A 19,344-nucleotide genomic window follows, 5' to 3' on the forward strand; every position below is an offset into this window, starting at 1 on the left:
GTAAATGTCCAAGTCAGCTTTTGAAAGTCTCCAAGTAGGGAGGCACTACAACAGCTCTGGGCAACATAGGTCTGTGTGTGGAAGAAGATCTGTGTTTCAGCCTGTGCCCATTTCCCCTTTTTCTCACACTGGGTGCAGCAGAAAAGAGCCTGGCTCTGCCCTGCCTGCACCCTCCCTTCAGGAATCTATAGACATTGGTAAGATCCCTCCTGATCCCTCCTTTCTCCGTGCAGAACAGTCACAGCACTGTCTGCCTTTCCTCATAAAAGAGATACTTCAACCCCTAAAACACCTTAGTAATAGAAGCGATGAAGGGTGTACTCTTTGAGTCCATATTATTATTAAAATAGACTTGGAAAAATGTCTGTAAAATAAAGACAATCCGACACATTAGAAAAACATTTTTTTTCTAATATTAATGCAGATTCATCTATGCAGACAGCTGCAGACACTGCTAGGCTCTGAAGTAAGAAATGCAGATTCTGTTTCCTGCTAGCCTATCACAAATCATTTTATATTTCTATGCTTCGGTTTTTCCACCTGCAAAAAGAAAGTACTACTTTAATTTGTAAAGTCCTTTGCAATTGTTGGGTGAAAAGTTCTTTTGAAAGCTAAGTATTACCGTCAAAATCTATCAGCAAAATAAAATTAAAATTCATAATACAACAAAAATATTAGTTAATGGAAATTAAATCACACTAGCATTGAGGATGAACACCTGAACCCATCCTGACTGAGCTTCTCAGCATCAAGACTTAAAAAATTTATTTTAAGAGCAAGATTCATCAAAGCAAATGTACTTATTACAGTCTCAGGACTAAATCCATCTTTAAGGTCCCACTCTAGCAACAAAAATCTCCTTGTGTCTGTCACTCCTTGTCACTACTTTTTGTGGAATGTACCCTGGTTATTATGGAAGGTGCCTGGTTATTATAAAATTATTCATATAGAAACAAATACATTCCCTTACTGCATTTCAGTGACCATGCACTGTTCCTGCAACCTTTCTAAACATATGCCAATCAGTTCTGGCATCAGAGCTCCATTTCCCCTGGAAATTTGTATTCCCTTGAGAAATTACCAAGAGGAGAAAATAACCTGATATCACCAGCTAATTATCAGACAGAACATCACTGTAATTTGCCCAAAACAAAGCCCATATCAAGTAGCACAGCTTCTATTTGCACCGATTCAAGAGATGTTTTAGATCACAGCTAATTTGATACATCTAACAAGTTACCAGAGTTTCATATATGAAAAGCAAATTCAGCTTTATTTGCCTTAAGAGACTGCTACTTCATTCATACAACATTAAAGTTTGGATTTCCAGGAACTACCGTGCTACCTATATTATGAATAACATTTACATTACTCATACAGACTTCCTTAACAAAGGATGAGATCTTCACCAATAAGCAGGGTAAAATATTTTTACTGAGAGAGATCATTAATTCAACTTAAAACTAAAGTGCCTAAAAATATTAAAATGGCCTGTATCGTTCATTGGCATGAGGTTTATTATAAACGAAGGAATTTAATTGCTTATTTAAAATAAGAATCTTTTAAAAAAATGTTAATTTGTACCCATTGAATGAGGGGAAAAAAAGCGATGGTGCTTTCTTACTCTCTCAAAATTTATCTCGGTGGCTGCTGGCCTTTCTCAATATTTTGTGTCCCAAAAGCCTGAGATCCTCACCCACCTCACTGTTGATAATCAGTACTCTGAAGCTTTGTATTACTGTATTGCTCTGCCTGCTACTACACGGTCTACAAATAAAAAGAGGCTCCACTGGCTAAAACTGTACAGGGTAGCTAGTAACTTGCCCATATAACACTTAAGATCAGCAGCCAGCAGAGCAGACTTCATTTTCTAAGTAATCCTTCTTCATTCTCTTCAGAGATTTTTGCAGACGTGACAAAGCGGTTCAGTGTTGAAGACCATAACTAGCATAAAGAATTTTCTAAAGTTGTACATATGTGAGGTATGATGAAGAACAACAATTTGAAATAAGTAATAAGTAAACAAACAAAAATATACTAATAATTCAGTAATTCTCAGTGCCCCACTCATTAGGAACCACTTTTTTCACCTATTACAAATATCCAATCCCTTTAGCAGTATATGAAAGGCAAGAAATCACAACCAATTATCCAAAATCTTTTTTGTCTCATCATAAAAACACATTTGTCAACCAGTCTGGTTTTAGTGCTACAACTGAGAACATAGCAAGAATTCAATCCTGATGAAAATACTCCCATTAAATTGAGGAGATAGATCTCGGCTCAGAGGTGCTTTTGGAAACTCTTAGCAAACGTCACCTGCTATCCTAAAAAGACTTACAGATTCCTCTTTTTATTATTCATACATAATTAAAATTATTTAAACTGATGTTTACGTAGTGCCATCTAGAGAGCTGTCACACTTGTCCTTGATGTGGTACACAAAACTCTAGCTTGTTCAAAATAAAGCACTACATATGTGTGTGTGTGTGCATATATGCATTGCCAAGCTACTCCTCGTCCATTTATCAAAATTTAAATTACTAGGTATTCTTATTATAATAACACAACTTTTTCTCTATGTTTTGATAAAAATAAAAATAAGATGCTGTAAGAAAAGCAAGACTACAGCAGTAGAGTAAGTCCTTCAAGAAACCAAACAGAATATGCTTTCTGTTGTCACACCTAGAATAAGCCTTCCTCTTGAAGTTTGCTTCAAGAAGGCCTCCCTGAGTAGCATTCAGTGAAGAAAGCACACAGTGCTTGCTTCAAATCTCCAAACTCTCACACTGCTAGAAAGTCTTGCTCTTACATGAAGCAACAGAATCACTTGAGCAGGAATCAAAGAAGCGTAATTACCCGTTCTGTCCCACAGACATGGGCTCCATCACATGTAAGGATAGAAATATTTGTTGTCCCAGTTCAGATTTAGGCTTAACTTTCCTAAAATCTACGTTTTTGGTGTAATTGGAAAGAAAGGATGTCAGCACTTCACTCTTGGTAGGTAAAAAGTCACTTCATCTTGAAAAAGAGGAATGACAAACACTAGCAAACTCTTTTGCAGTTTAAAAACTCCTGTCTGTGCACATTACTCTTTCACAGCAAAAAAAAAAAACCAACAAAAAAAACCTCTCTGTTTTGCTCTGTACACAAGACTTCAACTAATTACAAGAAGAGACAGATGCTGAGTAGCCTTAAGGCTTTCCCTGCCACCACAGTGAGCCTGTGCGCTAGTCAACAAGCAGGTAGTGAGTGAACTCAAATGTTATCTGACAAGGCAGCAGATCCCATCACCTAGGGTTAGAATACAGACAAGCAACTCTGTGTTTGAAAGTAAAGACAGAAAAATTTCAAGCAGATTGTTTCTGACAGAAATCATATCGCAGCCGCACTTTCTGACAAAGTCTACGCGAATGAAACTATACACTTTCTGTTTCCTATCTTCTCCTTTAAGAAACAGCCAGTATTTCAAAGGTACATTGGAGGTGACAGCTCAATGCACAATGGTTAGCAAGTTCTTATAAGCTTGTTTTCTCTTTAGAGGTATAAAGAGACTTTTAATGCTTATCTGTGGGGTAGTGAAAGATTGTCCCACACATTCCAATCATTCTTCATTTCATGAGCACTTCGAAGATGCAAAGTGTCAGTTTCACTATACAGTATTGTGACATGAGGAAGCTTTTGAAAAGTTGCATCACTCTAAAAAAGGCCATTCCACAATAATATTAGACACTGCTGCAGTTACCAATATCGTTCCCAGTGTAAAAGAAACTTTTTTCACACATTCACCAGCTGCATCTAAACAAAGAATTTGGGCATTAGCTTTAAAACCTGTATTTTAGGGCTTATTTTTTTGCCCTTCCTCTGCAGTATCCAGGAGCTCCAAGTTAAAGGAAATTACATACACTTGAGTGTTGCAAATTTCTACCAAGTAACAGAGTTGAACAGCTTGATTTCCACCCAGAAAGGATTGAATTGATCTAGATTGATTTGGCTGTTTCACTCAGAGTAAATGTCAAAACAAGACAGGAGGTATACAGTGTTCAATGGAGCACGTCAGATTTTATGTACATAGGTTCTAGCAGTGCTGTGGATTTTGACCGGCAAACTGGGCATTTGCTCCCAATGGCCCGTGAAAACCCGTAGGGAAGTTTCAGGGCTTCACTGACTAGAATTACAAACACCACTTTCTCTTGCAGAAGGCTAGCATTTTCCAACCTGAAAAATTAAATGGAGAACATGAAGCACGCTTGCTTACCCTGCAGTATAATTAAGACACTGAAGACGAATGAGGCATTCATTTCTAAATCTTCCTTTTAGCAGTCAGGATGGGCTAAACACACTGATAATTACTGCAGATCAAAGAGGAAGGATTGTAAACAGGATAAGCACGTAAAAAAGTATCAAATATTAGAGAGCGCGTTCAGCCCATGTCAAAGCTGTTTCGGACTCCATACTCTCTTTGTTTCAATTCCTCCTTTGAATGCTTTCTAGGAATGACACTCATGACTTTGCATAATATTGTCAATTTGCAGCACTGCTCTCTGCCTTTACCACTACCAAAAGAACTACACCAACACATTTCACTTGAATCTATGCTAGAAAACCAGCAGTAAAGTATGGCAAATATATTTGAGCGTTTCCTTGCTGGAATCTGTCAATTTTGAGCATTCCATACTGCGTAGCACTAACTGATTTCTGTGTAAGTATTGGCTTTAGTTTTAATTAAATTTATGTGGCTTAGGATGTGGTACCTTCCGCACTGGAACAACACTATAACTTAGATAATTTTTAAAATTATTTAAATCATTTTTACAATAGTCTGATAGACATTTCGAGGGATTAGAGCTATTAGACCTACATTACCAGTAGAAGCTCCAATTATCAAGCTCTATGAGAAATCTATTTTATTAATCTTCCTATCATGCAGAGAAATTAATTTTTGCTTGAATGTTTTACAGTTCTAAGCTAAAATATTTTACAGGAAATCAAATTCTACATCAGCAGTAATTTGTCCTAGACAGTGTTAGCACACCTGTTTGCTATAGGTAAGTTCACCACACAACGGCTGCTTTGGTCAACTTCTTCAAAGGCATTCTCTGCTCCCTGGTGTAGTAACAGTAGCATCAAATAGCTTATGATCAGTTGAAAAGCAGTTAAACTTTGGGATCAGTCACACACATCAAGTGTAGATTTGAGTGTTCAGCCTAAGGTTATGGAAGACCCACAAAACTTTTTCTTTAGAAGTAATCAAGAACAGAAACCGCTAATTTGTAAAAGTCGTAGACTCTGCCCAGTTTTTTCCCCATTTCTTCTAGCAGACAAACTGTGGATCTTTATTAACAAACAAAATTCATTTTCCCTAAATTTCCCTACAGAATGTAGGGAATGAGATGTTCTTAACAAAAGAAGAAGAACACCAAAACATTACAGCTTTAGAATTAGGAGAAAATGATCACGAAAAACGCACCTAAGAAAATTATCCAAAACCTCAATAATTCCATTCCAATTCTAGTACCTCAAACCTGGCATACAGTTTGATTCATCCAGGCAGACCCTGAACTTGAGAGCACTTAGGCTTTGGACCTTTCAAATTAAATGAATGGTTGGATGAGTTATTCAAATAATAATAATAAGCTCTTTCTATAATCAAATGAGCTGCCTGGTCTCTGTGAAATCATTATATCACGAGCGCCTGAACATCATGAGCTCTTCTTGATTAATGCGATCGGCCAGGAAGCCAATGTTCACAGAAGGATGAAAATTACAACAGAAGTGAAAATTATGAAGAAATTACGAAAGAAAATTAATTCTATAGTCCAATGACTACTCTGAGGTTACTCCAGACAAAGGAAGATGAGAAATCTGCTTCAAACATTAGCTCCTTTTCCACCTTTTCATACCGATCCTCGGAACAAAAATGAAAAGGTCAATTCTCCTTACACACAGGACAAAGTTGTTTTAAGAAGCATTTGGTAGCTGCACACAGACAAGTCAGATTTCTTGTGTGTTTGTATCAGGACCTCCATGAGTTTGGGAACACTCTGCAGAAGCTGAACAGAAGAAACATGTTTGGTAGGAAATCCAGAGACGCGTCCTTTATCGAACGTGGCAAAAGCTTAAAGAGCTCACTAACAAGAGCTACACTCTAACAAAAGCAGGAAGAAGTGTTTCCACCCGGTTATTCCTCACTTTGACTTGAAACAGATGGAGTCAGTTCAGAGCTTCCACAAGGACTGGACCTTTGCCTGGTAGCAGTCTGTCAGTGCACTTGGTCTGGCAAGTTTCCTAATGTTTGCTGAATACAGTCCCTATAAACTTCTAATGTTTTTAATGACAGAACAACTAATTACTAGAGGTTCTGCATTAAAGATTGTTTTATCAAATCCATCTGAACTATAAAATGAAAATCAAAATATCCAAGATGGATCTCCAGGAGCCTTCTTTGCATGCAGAATTCTCTGTTCTCATGTGCAACAGACAGAAGTTCAGAAGCCTGAGAACAATTTTCAGTTAAAAGTATATTTTAAAAATCAAATTTAAATGCACAAATATACTATTAAGGATGCAAATTTGTCCTATTAGAAGTTCAAAGGGAAGCCACATAGAAATTGAGATCTATACTTTAACAAGCATCTTTCTGTTTCATTGCAAAACAGATAGAGAAGTGCTGTAAGAAGTAATTTAATGGCTCTATAATTGCTTTTGCCAATAAAAGAAAAAGGGTAGAACTTGAAGGAGTTTCCTATTTACAGGATGAACACACCATCCAGATACTTAACTGACTCTAAAATACTTCAGAAATTGTACTCTTTATCACCACTGTACATATCATGTCTGCACAAAATTAAGCCTACCAATTCTAAAGGCTTTTTTTCAGAGTTATTTTCTTTATCTTTGTGTATTTTGTTGGCCCAAGAAGCCTAAAAAGCATAATAGAGAACTTTAAGAATCTGTTTGTCTTAAGTTCTGTAGATTTTACAAAAGATGCCCTATATTTTTTTTTTTCTTAATTAGAATATCCTATGTTTACTGCAAAATCTGTAAGAAGGCACTGGAAGAAATGGCAGATACCTTCTGTTAAATAAAGTATTATTACTTTATGAAAACAATTAAGTAAGCAACCAGAAAAAGCAACTTGCAAACATGCAGAAAAACATATGGTATAGATTTTTGGGCCATCACCTTAACATTTCTGGGGGACTTCTTAGAATATGTCATAACTGTATATCATGCTGATCATGTTGGCAGTAGGAGGGCATTGTGGTAGCTATCTCAGGACTCCAGAGTAGAGGACGTTGCATATCAGAGAGCGTTCTACTCAGAAGTTAACGTGCCTCAGGCACTTTCAGAAGAAACACATCATGCTTTTAAAGTTAGAAATACTAAATTTAAGAATCTGAGTGGCTAAAAAAATGACTGGGGACTTCTTAGGAAACAGACGCTGTTGTCAGTGAATTCAAGATATGCAGTTGTCTAACTCTGGACTGCCTAAGGCCCTGAAGTTGTGTTGTGACAAGTTATAAAGCCACAAAAGTGAGCAAGCGCAGGCGTTCACGACAGTCTAAAATAACATTGAAAAATTTACTCCATAGGCTGCACTAAGATCTGATTTAGGGATGGCACGTGCCACCCTGCAAATGATTCATTCAGGGTGTTGTCTCAGCAGATGAAAATATACAAAAATTGTCTCTCAAACTGGGGATGAAGTCTTGCTGCAGAGAATTCAATGCTCAATTTCATATGCGGTCAGTCTACAGAGGAAACTTCTTCCCTTTTATTTGTTGTGGGGGAGAATGGCGCAAGGACCAGAAGAGAGGCTTTCGGTTCTAGTAAAAATAATTCCACTAGGCAAACATAACACTAATTATCTATTGATTTTAGAGTATCTCATGAAAGAAAGCAATATTTTTCACCCTTCTCTCTGCTATCTCCCTGTAGTTGCTAGTTAGTCTACACAATTACAGGATTTTTCAAGCATCAGATGTTTACAGGGGCAGGAACTTTGCTTTGGTACACATTTTGTAAAGTGCTACGCATACTTATGGTCTTTTAAAGAATAAACAATGCTAGTATGCTTCATTTAACATATCTAAAAATATTCTTCCCCCAGGAACAGCAGCCATAAAATTTGTAGCTGGCCACAAGGTCACTAAAGTATAATGCACGCACACCATGGGGATCATTTCTACCTCACTGTCCACTGCTTTGGTCTTTGGTTCTGCTAAAAACTCCATAACATCTCAAACTGGTTATTCTGCAATAACTAACAATCAGTACTGGGTACAATGCTTATGTACATCCAGACAAAACAGTGATCATTTTGACACACACAAAAAAGCTGTTTAAATTTTTTGTGTTTGTTTTTCTCAAGAAACCTTTGTTTAAAAAAAGACCTCCTTTGTTCATAACAAATAAAACCAAACCAAGAGAATATTTAGAAAAATATTTTAACCCACAGACCAATTAATTCAATAATATGTTTCCACATGAAAGGTGAAAACCTCCTAGAATTTGGTGCATGTTATGTGCAAAGAACTGTCTGCGTACCTTTGACACAGAACTTGTCAAAATCAGCACTGCTAAAATGCACTTCCAACGCTTTCCTTAACTTCTTTATCAGTGACATTATTTGTTGCAGCTTCGTGCTCTCCTCCAGGGAACTGTCCATTGGCAGAGGTTGGCTGTTCTTTTTCGGAATACAAGATTCTTTGAAGAAAGTTTGATCACCATTGACAGTTGCCCTGCTGCTCTCAGAAACACCAGCAGGAAGAGCTGGGGGGCAGACAACTAACAAACACAAAGTCAGTTCTGTAAATGATGGCCAGAAACCCTGCTCCTCTAGAAATACACAAGCAGCTCAGTATCAATATAGCTTTGTACTAGGAAGACAACATGTGCATTTTTAATCACAAGTTTTGCAACTCAGTTAATTGTTTTTAATGTACACATCTCTCTACAGTTCTGTTTAAAACGCATATTTCCTTGGAGAAATTCTCCTGCCATTTTGCTTCTAGTCTGCTATCTAAAATAATGCAGATCCCCTTGCTCAGAAGAATATTTGAAATAAATCCACAAACAAAACAAAGCTAATGAATAGTGTTGCACAAAGACTTTTGAATTACGCAGGAAATCACACACTCTCTTCAAGGCACAGTTAGGATTCAAGGTTACTCCTGGAGGAAGGAGAGCACTGAAAAGATGTGCTGTTTTTGTTTGTTAATTAAACGAGCTGACTGAGAAGTAACACCAAGAGGTATAACCCAAGCAGCCTTCACAATTGGACATGGATTCTCCACGTCCATTCAAAAAGAAACAGCAATAAACATCTACTTCAGATCTCCCCGTGTGCTCTACCCTATACTTAGGTTTTTTCAACCAGTTCCAAATGGAATTGCAAAGCACCGCAATCTGATTCTTAAAGAAGGCAAAACATTTCTATCTTTAGCCTCACTGAGCAACAGCATGAAGATGCAGAAAACAGAGAAGTAGAATACATGAGTAATTTCAGGAGGTTAGTCAAAACACTGAACACATACACCAATACAAAGGAGGCATCTAAGGCTCAACCCTGTAACGCGTGCTGCGGATGAACTGTTATTTAAATATCCACCTGTGCTGACTTCTCTATGATTCTTTGGGACAAAGTAGAAGTCAACCATATTGCAGACCCTGCCTCTGATTTTTTTGGGTCATATTGATTAGCCTAAGTAAATTAACGTTCTGCATTTACCCCAGACTAAACAAATAAAAGTACTGAATTAGTATCCAGGAAAATCTTGAGGATACTCTCTAGATCCCTGACTCATATACTAAGAATTTCTTGTTCACTATTGTTTATATGGCACAATTACCAATATCTTATATCTGCTATAAAATAGATCAATGCATTTGCATGTGATGTATGTTATTTCAATTTTTCACATCCTAAAAAAAGGAGAGAAGTACCAGATTAAAAACTATTTTTCCAGCAATTTCCAAGAAGAGCAGTTCAGGGCTCTTGGGTATTTTCATAATGAATTAAAGCTTGGTTTTGTTGTTAAGCATGATTTTTAGCCACATTAAAAACTGTATCTTGGTAATAGCAGGTTTTCAACAGAATGCTGCCTTTTTTTTTTTTTTTTTTTCCTTTTTATTGTCTGGTCTCCAGCTGCTAATATTATTACTTGCTTAATTTTTTCTTTTCTCTTTTGATCTTCCCTCCCTCCAGGTTTCTCTATACTAGTTTTCAACTATTCCATTTTGTGATAGATTTGTCAAGCAGTATCTGTTTCCATCACATCCGTAGGTTTTGCCTATTTATTGTTATTCTACATTAAGCTAATCTTATCAGATCATTGTCATTACTCTTAGAATGATTTTTCTTTTTTTTTTTTTTTTCCATAAATATACATAAGATTAATGTGTGGCTGAATACAGCTTCACTTTACAGTGTAATTTTGGCTTTCCACTTATGGGTAAAATCTCAGGAAGATATGCCATCAGCTCAATATACAAGTGGAATTTGAATGCAAGAATTATTAACTTTCTCATTTTGAGCCTCCTTGTGGGGCTCCAAAATCTGAAGTAAATAATTTTTTGAGTGCACATGCCTCTTGCAGGTAATTTGCAGATTAGAGACCACAGTAATGCGAAGCAACAAGCAGAACATATAACAAACTGCACAAGGTACAGGGCAATAAAGCTGCTTTCTGTGAGAACCCTTTCACCCTGGAGCACCATAAAGAACCATGTAGGAGGCAATTCTTCAACTTCAGTTCAAGTCTACTTTAGTAAACTTCCTATAGTCCCATATGCAACTCCATAATAAAGTTCTCTCAGATGTGTTGATTAAAAACTGCTTGTGTGGAAACAATCTGATTTTCCAACATGCTTCCATTGTGTTGTGCCACATTATCATAACAATAGAGTTCCTAAAAAGACATTGGGACTTAACAAATGTCTGCGATTCAAATATCTTTTTATTAGTGGAGCACTGTAGCATCAGTGAGAACCACCAGCAAGAGCTAGATAGCTAGCAAGAGCTAGCTATCTCAGAGCCTAGTTTGACTGCTTGCAGAGGGAGAAATTTCTTACACAGGAACGGAAAAGAAGACCAGCTCAAAGAAGTAGAACTAAATAGAGATCCTTACACTGGTTTTAAACTTAGAGTAACAGTGTAACGCTTTCCCACTTATGTATTTGAATAAACATTTGAAAAATAGGTATTCATATGTATTTCTTATGCTTTCAAACACAATGTGTTTCTCCTCTCAAGTTGGATTCCTTTGCATTTCAAATATTAATGCCACGTGGAGTAATCTGCTGATAACCACATCTTTTTGCATTTGGCTTCAGTTAATATTTTATGCCTGCTTGGAGTGTTTTTTTTTTTAATTATTCTCCAAGAGCCACAGTGATCACTGTCTTCATACAGTAAATGCTCAAAAGAAGATTTCTAGCAATAAAGAATGTCTCTGAAGCAACGAGAATAGGAGTTTGCAAAGAAAAATGCAACCAAAACAGCCAACGAAAGTACCATGTCAGTTTCTGAGAAGAACACACTTGCAACTTCATTTTGTCAGCATAATGTAAACTCCACCAAGACACTCCCAATTCTAATTAATCATTGCTTCTTTCTGGGTCAAATGCTTTGTGTATTACAAATGACACTGGATTATTGTGTTGAGTTGCTTTTGTATTTGTTGACAAAAATAGGGAGTATATGCAAAGCAGTTTAATTTTTGGAAAAGACGTTTAAAGTTCAAAGCAACAGCCAGAAGTCTTAATTCAGCAATTCCATTCCAGTATTAATATTTTTTTTAGATAATTTGAATTTAGAAATAATTGAAGTTAATAAAATTTCACCAACGCAGAAATTTCAGGCTCATTTGTTGTGTTTTGTATTACCACCAAGCTTTCAGCAACACAAACATTTATCAGCATAATTTAAAAAAATAATAAAAAAGAAAAAGAAGCTGTGGTAACACTTCCTTACTTAGATTTCTGTAGTGACCATATTTTGCTGCCATGGGGCTTTCTGTTTCAGGCTGCACAGTGATGGAAAATGAACAGTTCAAGCCTGCCATTATCCTACAGGAGATTTAGATCAAAATATGATTCTGTACTCACAATATGCAATTGTCATTCTTTCCTTCTCTGCAATCCTTTATAGGAGATGGGATATGCTATACCAAAAGGGAAAGGTGTAATGATAACATATTTATGAAACTTAAGTGGCTCAATTATTTTCATCCCAGTAGTTTCATGAGAGGAAAAAGTATGAAACTCCATGAAATGATACAACTCCCAGGAATTATTACAATGCTTGCACATTACTACTAATTCTACCCTATTAGATGATACTCTACCTTTTCATAATGAAGATGAAATGCAGCAGAAACTATATAATGGCAGAACTGCTGTAGATCAGATTGAGTCTACCATAAGAAAAATGATCGCTGATCCCAAGACGTTATGGAATGGTAAACTTAGGAAACTGTGCCGCTTTTCAAGTTTATGTGACTATGATTATTTAATTTTCCTTTGTGCATGCTCAAGTATAGCTGTTATGTGACTACACATGAGAGAACCTGAAATTAATTTGTCTGTATAAGATCAGTGACTGTACAAATTCTTATGAAAACTAACATGCCATGACAATAGTAATTTTGATAAAATTACAGCAAGAACCGCAATTCTCTGCCATCTGGCTGTCTCATCATAACTACTTTGATGTGCTTTTTATTACTTATTTACTTACTTCAACCACTTTACCAGTGTTTTCAGAGCTTAGAAATGTTAACTGCCGAACAATAGTAAAGAAACAGCATCTCCAGAGCTTAACATTACTTCCTTACAGAAGTTTAAAATCTGCAATCACTTTTAAATTGAAGCCCTAAAAATAATATATCTACTCTATAGAAAGCAATTTCCTTTTTTAAAATGCTGATTAGTTTCTTCAAAAGTCTGAATCAACTGCCATTCCCCTCTCATTTTTCCATACAAAACCTTTCAATTAAGTAAGGAATTAAGTTACATAGCTACTTAATATATGGGCACAATTAACAGACTAGCAGAGTAGTATATCTAAGCACATTTGTATAAATAAGAAACTCATTTACTTGAGGTCAGGGTATCAGTACCGTGCATTTCTAATTCAATCATATTTATTCTGAAGCAAATCATCTCTTTGGTGACTTCTTATGAATATTAACTATCCACCATAATTTAATTTCTTTATATGGGGTGGAGAATGGTGAAGTTGAGACACTGCCTGTAACTTACAAAAATACGTGTCTGACAAAGGTCCTGATCCAAAAGCATACAACTTCATGCTGTAATTTCGTACTATTGTGTTCCAATCTCAAGTTTCCAAGATAGAAAAGAGTATGTTCAATTCTCATAGTATCACTTCTGTTTCCCAGCTCTCAGTAATTTCAACACTCATTAGAAAACTACTGGTTCATAATAGATAATGCAGTTCAAAATGTGTGCATGAAGTATGACGTAAAAACAACAACTTAGCACATGCGAGTTTTATAGAAAAGTTAAATTTCTGAAATCTTAGGCTAGAAATAAAATTACACATGAAAAGCATCCTACTACTGACTATTTCTTGATTGTACTGTTTAAGACTTAAGATACTCTACTGACAGATACTGTCTGAGAAGAGACACTTACGTATAAAGCACAGATGTAGTTGGATAAATGGATTCATGTGCAGTTTCTAGTGATGACTCACACAACAAGACGTGCAACCAGACCTGGCACTACTGGGATTCTTGCTGATCCAAGCAGTATGAGAGGCATATGATCCTGGTTTCATATAAGTAAAAGGGAAACTAACCTGCATTGACTTTGGTCTGGTCAGGATTTCAAAACCCCATAAAGCTCACTTCTACTTTGTGGTCAGATCCTCACTTGGTGTAAACTGCCAATTTGTTGAAGTAGCAGAGTTTAGAGAAACAGTAAGAATTTGTACAGGTTGGAAGCTGAATTTGTACCTCTAGGTCATGGCTAAGCCCTGCAGCAGCAGAAATTCCACTTATGATGCTGCATAAGTACCGCGAAGCAGGAGGCCTGCAATGCTGTCAAATTCACCTTCCATGAGCTCTAAATTCTCAGTGAATTAAATTAATAATAAAAAAAAAAAAACAGACAGTGCTGCCATCAGAAACTCCTTGCAGATGGCATAAAATAACTTAACTATAATTCACTGGGAGCTAATTTCAGTCATTGCTAATACATGCTGGGTAGAAAATTAGTGTCAAACAACAAAATGGCATGATTTTTTAAAAGCATTTGGATTCAAGTTTCAAATACTCTCAATTAAGCAGTATTCAAGTTTCCAGATTCAAACCTCAGCTACAGAATTACATTATTGCCAGCTACTCCTTCAGTTTGTAAGAAAAGAATGGATGCCAGGCCTAGTTAGCTTGCAGTAATTAAAACAGCGAAACCTATGGCAATGTAATGCAGCTACGCATTTATACTGGACAGATAGAGGATTTTGCAAAATATTTGCCTGAGACATGTATCTTTTTCCCTCTAAAAAATGGAATATTTCAGCACACCAGTTTTCCTTTTGTTAGGTATTACATTCCTTGTTAGCTTTGTTAACAGTATCCTCAAATTAGTAGAGGCACAGCTCCAAAATCTGCAAGGGCAGGCAACCAGAAACTGCACAGACAGAAAGTGTAATTCAGATTTGTTTCTTCTGTGTATTAAAAAAAAACAACAAAACAATCATTTTGGGTTTTACTGCTTAAAATCCATAGGCACTTTTCCAGCAAGTAAATTCCATAAAATTGATTACAAATATGAAATATATTTTTAAAAAAGGAACTTTTCTGTTCTTGCAAAATTAGAGTGCATTCTCCTTTCTTTTGCATTTATGCAAAAGGCAAAGCTTGACCTGTGTTTTCATACCTCAACAAAAACATACAAAACATCCACAGAAAAATACTAAACGTGGAGGCCAGTTAAAGGAACTAATTATAGTGTCATTTGTAGACCCTTTGAAAATAAGATCTTCTATGTATGTCTTTAATAGTAGCATTGTTATTCCATACTGAAACACTGAGAGAATTCTCAGCTTTCTAGTTGTAGGGAAATATCTATGGGGCTTTCTATTTTCCTACAGGCAAAATGCAGAAGAATAAACACTCATTAGTTTGGAAATGTAAAGGGCTCTGATTCTGAACAAACCAAATTATTTGGAAAGCATTTTTTTGTTATGAAAATAATAATTACAGGACAAAAACCTCCAAAAAAATTATGCTGGGACAAAACTATGACTTAGGAGATAATGGCTGTAGCCAGCAGGGTTTAAAGTGTGCAGGATTTCCTGGTCATTTACTCATTGGGAGATTTGAAAATCAGTTTATTCATGGGAGAAAAAATGAGCTATTGCCATCAGTGCTCGATCACAAAACACACATAACTTTAAACTCAGCGCAATATTAAAATGAGATAAACGTGCATCTAATCAGCTCTGCCCTTAGTTGCAGGTATCACTTTGGCAATCAGGAGCACACTGTGGAACGTACAAAATCACGGGCGGAGGATATTCTCAGTTAAAATACAGCAGAAAGACCCTACTCTTTGCAAAATGCACAGAAAGACTATAACCACAGGTGGCTGCTTTTGCTGACCTAAAACAACTCCCTAAAACGATAGCTGTGATGCATGCTGAACATCAAGGGCACATTTTCTTTTTAACTTGCACATTCTTCAGGAATCCTGAGGTCTGAATAAACTGCACCATCCCCAGTAGCCCTTCAGATGCAAAGGAAAACTCGCACTGAAAATTCACATCGAGGGTGCATTAAATGAGTACCTCTTACTACTGAAATCCCAGACCATTTTTCTTTACTCTTCTATGTCAGGAATTTTATTCACAGTGTTTCCACTTCAGAGGAACCTGACAAAATGAAGCACCCTTACCGAACACGATAGTAATTTTCATAAAACGTACAGTCAAACTGGTAAAGACAAAAATCATCTAAATTCTCCAATTTTTACTTCAATTTGAAACAAAATAATGTGAAACACAGTCATTGTGAGTTACTTAAAATAAGAAACATTTTACAGGTACTAAAACCAATAAGTAATGTATATGAATATTTCTTTTTTTTCTGGCAATTTTGAACTGCTTGTCTTTCATGGGATTTCTTATGGCTATTTACATTTTCACTCAGTGAAAATCAATTACCTTCCTGCAATAAGCCTCATTTGCTACCTTTGAGTATAATAGAAACACCATTAGGATGATGACATTACCCAAAAGAAGGGCACCACACAGTTGGTAGACATAAATTAAGGACCCTTTCACATATGCATTAGAAATACTGCTGTGACTGAAATATGCATAAAATCTGTATCTATTAGAGCTATTAGTGTGTGCCGGTGATGATTTTCAAGGAGGAGGGGGAGATTGTGATCTACTACTTTGACAAAATTATGTATTTCCTTTTTTTCTCAGTATGTGCCACTGATGCAATAAGCACAGGCCCCCAGCTGAGCTGCATTTGGAAATGCCACTGAGCATGGTATGCGCGCTTCACTTCCCTTTGCTGAAGCAAGACACTGTCAGGAATAGAGTGCATGTGTGCCGCCAAGCCCGCTCCTCCTTCATCACCCTGACCTCCACCGTTCTGCGGATGTATGCCTGGGTGAGGACAGCACTCATGTGGAAAACAGCTCCTGCAGATCAATTCATAGGATTTAGGGACATTTAACTTCCATCAAGACCACATCATCTTATTGATATTTGAAGACTAACTTATTACTGAACATTAATGGGACTGGCATAAAGGGCTGCGTGTTTGCCGGGGGTAGAGGGGAGAAACTAATTTAGAGATTCCTCCCTTGGAGACTGTTAAGCAGAGGGAACTACTTCTAAATGCCGTTATTTTTTACCTGGGTTCTTATGGGCTTAAGTAAAACAAAATTATAACACAGTATGATTACATGTTTATGTATTAAAAGTGTAAAATGCTGTTCCCTGCTTCCTACTTCCATATTCATTTGACATACCAATGAGCCTATTTTGAAGAGGGAAATATTGGGACACCGTCTCTCTCCTAAAAGGATTACTAATCGTATCTGTCACCTATTAGTTAGCAGAAAAGCTCTAGTTACCTTTTCTTGTGGATGTATCATTTAAACTATTTCGGATCTACAAATACTTACAGCCTTTGTGCTAAATCACAGAAATTGAAAATTTGAAAAATCTCAGTCGTGCAGCAGACGTTCTACTGACAATGCCATGAACTGTGCAAATGACATGAGTCAAATTCATCAAACAGCCCACAGTAATGTAAGAAAACTTGCTTAATTAACAGACAGAAATATTTAATATGACACGTGCCGATCACAGAAGTAGTAACCTTGGGTTCCTCTGATTTGTAAAGATATACTACTATAAAGTAGGCAAATGGAGGTACATGGGCAAAGGCAAATGAAGGGGAGAAAAAGCAGGTCTAGGAATTACTGCCCGTTATCTGAAGTTCCCCATAGTTTGAGTACCCTTCTATATTGCCATTCTGCGCAAATCACTTTTCTCGTACAGCGCTTCATACTGAGCAAACAGGCATAATCAAGCAAAGCAAATGTGTGCATCTATAAAACACTACTAAAATCAAACATTAATGCAGTTCAATTAACCAGATGTGTAAAGTTTCATTTGATTTGGAAAAGCGCTAAGAATTTTGCAAGACAAAGTCCATGAAGGGTAGTAGGGCCAGTACAATTTTCAGGTGTGAGAATTTTGTTTATCTTGAGGGGAACAAAAAAAGCTTTTTGAGAAATCAAACCATTTAGAGAATGATTTCTGACTTGACATTTAAACCTGAACTATTGTTATAATCTCAGTATCCAAAGCCATTGTGGAACAAAATGAAAGTAGCAGTACTTGATAGGTAATTTTCCTTCTAATCTACTTATTTCACTTTCTATTATGTGTGAAGATAATGTTCATGAATTCTGGCTCAACATTATTTCAACATAAGCTTGAAAGTCCACTAAGTAGTTACTGAGCACTTAGGAAAAATGCAGAAAGGAATGAATCTCATCTATATTCTTAGAAAAATGCTGCATATATACAAAGTGTACAAAGCAAATCTTCTAGTGTGCCTGTTATGTATTTTACATTAAAAATTCTTGGTGAAGGAACGCTTATTTCTCTGCAGGCATTGACACTGCTACAATGTACAATAGGAAATATGCAGAGAGGATGTGGCTTCAAATCATTTAGACGCTATACATTTCATAAGGATAAAGGTCATAACAGCTGAGCAAACCATTTCCATCAACGTTTTAAATAAGAAGATTATATGATACGCAGAATTTTCATTTGAACTAACAGGACAGAATTTGTGCAAAGTACTGCAGCATTTCAGGAAATTGTCTGAATGAAGAAAACATGACAGTGCTTTATCCAGACAGGTATAACAACCATCTAAATACAAACCAACCAAACAAGACAATTAAATGTCAGATTTATCATTATTAATATCACCTCAGAACTCATATGAAGAAAATCTATTTCAATTTAAGTATACATACAAGTGTTGCATCTATTCAAACCCTAGACTAGCTTTTTTAAGCATATCTGTACCTTTTGTTTAACACAAATACAGGACTCGATAAAAAGTAAACTTAAGCTAAATGTAATGGGAATGTCTTTTCAGAACCAAATGTAATTTCATTAGCATAGCACTATTTTTTGAAGGTTCCTATGTAGAATATTTTGGAAAATCAGACCACACAGTTAACAGAAAACTGAGTTTAAATTTGACTTCCAGATTCAGCAACTCTGTTTTACATGACTGATTTTAGGCTTATTAATTTATGACAAATCCTTTCCAGGCAATTGAAAGACACCCACAATAAATTTGGTCCAAGTATTAGGATCACTTAAATATTGTTTACTTAATATACATGTCACAATTTTTCTACCACTTTACATGTGCCAGAGAATCTGGATTTCAGACAAACACTTCAGCAGTTTCTTTGAGAGCCTGGAAATGGGAAGTTATACTTCCTAACCCTAACTACCATTATAACACCTCTGCATATAGGAATCCGTCATAGTTTTGGTTTGACTGAATGGTGCAAAGATCCTTCTGCAGCATGTACCTCACTATCATCACTGCTGGGCCAACTCTTCACATCCAAAGGAAAACAAAACATGCAGACATAGGTCTCTCAGCGTCTGTGGAATATTACCCCATACTGTTCTCTGCAGCTCTTGTATTAACTCCTAAGGCTGACTAACATAGGACTGGAGGGAATAGCCTCAAGCTGCTCCAGGGGAAGTTCAGATTGGATATTAGGAAGAATTCCTTCTCAGAAAGAGTA

Source organism: Lagopus leucura, unplaced genomic scaffold (assembly GCF_019238085.1).
Source record: "Lagopus leucura isolate 7727_CA_CO unplaced genomic scaffold, USGS_WTPT01 Super-Scaffold_100035, whole genome shotgun sequence".
Lineage (NCBI taxonomy): Eukaryota > Metazoa > Chordata > Aves > Galliformes > Phasianidae > Lagopus > Lagopus leucura.